This window comes from Paramormyrops kingsleyae, chromosome 21 (assembly GCF_048594095.1).
Source record: "Paramormyrops kingsleyae isolate MSU_618 chromosome 21, PKINGS_0.4, whole genome shotgun sequence".
NCBI classification, from domain to species: Eukaryota; Metazoa; Chordata; class Actinopteri; order Osteoglossiformes; family Mormyridae; genus Paramormyrops; species Paramormyrops kingsleyae.
In genome coordinates, this window is record NC_132817.1 from 19,029,474 (window position 1) to 19,030,937 (window position 1,464).

Consider the following 1,464-nt stretch of genomic DNA (forward strand, 5'->3'; position numbering starts at 1 on the left):
TATTTTTAACCCGCACAGACTACATTCCTCCGGCATCCCGAGAAAGCGACACTACAAAACATGGGCAATGTTTACACAGACCTAGATTTTTATATCACGGGGGTCTATTTTAGTCTTTTAGCCAGATTAAATAAAAAATACCTTTCATTCTTTACCCTTTGCCGTAGTATTTTTTTTTTCTTGATTGACGAATTTGACGTGTTTTTTAATTAAATATAACAACTATTATTAAAGATATTTTATAATTCAGATTCTAAATTTAGATCAAGCAATGAGAAATGAGTTCAAACGGCGAAAGTGCCATTTGAACTAATTTTTCATTGCTTGATCTAAAACTCGATGTAATGGAAAATGTTATAAAATTTTCATATTTATTATTTGCCGATAGGGGTCACTGTTCCCTTTCGAGCGCTCATTCAACCCCAGCGTTTGCGTTAGAGGGTTAACATTCGTTCATGTAATATAATTTGAATATGCCGTTTGTTTATATATAATTGATTAAAAACTAAAGATCATTTGCCATTTTATTGAGAACAGACACTTTTCATCAATGGCCGACAGATTGGAAGTTCAATATGAACTACATGCCATACCAAAATCTTACAAAGTATGCCAGTTATCATAGAAATTCATCATTTTCACAAGCTTTTAAGATTGCGCTAAAAATCAATTAATTCAGATTTGACCACTACAAAGAATTAGGCAGCATTGCCGTTGTTCAATAGATAACAAAACAACCAAAAAACACCTGTGTCACAATGTGAAATTACATAAAGTTCTCAGAAAAGTTGGTCTACAAGACCATTTTATCGCTCCTATGAAAAATCTCTATATTAGACAAAAGCACTAAAACCTGGTGCCAGGAGCTGCGTGGAATGGGATTCCATTGCCAGGAGCTGCGTACAAGCCTCACGTCACCAAGCACAATGCCAAGCGTTGAATGGAGTTGTGCCCCTTCTGGACTCTGGAGCAGTGGAAACGTGTTCTGTGGAGTGACGAATCACGCTTCTCTGTCTGGCAGTCTGACGGATGAGTCTGGGTTTGGCAGATGCCAGGAGAACATTACATGCCTGACTGCATTGTGCCAACTGTAAAGTTTGGTGGGGGAGGGATAATGGTGTGGGGTTGTTTTTCAGAGGGTGGGCTGGGCCCCCTAGCTCCAGTGAAGGGAACTCTTAATGCTTCAGCATACCAAGATATTTTGGACAGTTCTATGCTTTCAACTATGTGGGAACAGTTTGGGGAAGGTCCTTTGCTGTTCCAGCATGACTGTGCCCCAGTGCAAAGTCCATAAAGACATGATTGGGTGAGTTTAGTGTGGAAGAACATGCCACACAAAGCCCTGACCTCAACCCCATCAAACACCTTTGGGATGAACTAGAATGTAGATTGTGAGCCAGGCCTTCACGTCCAACATCAGTGCCTGACCTCACCAATGCTCTTCTGGATGATTGGGCAAAAATT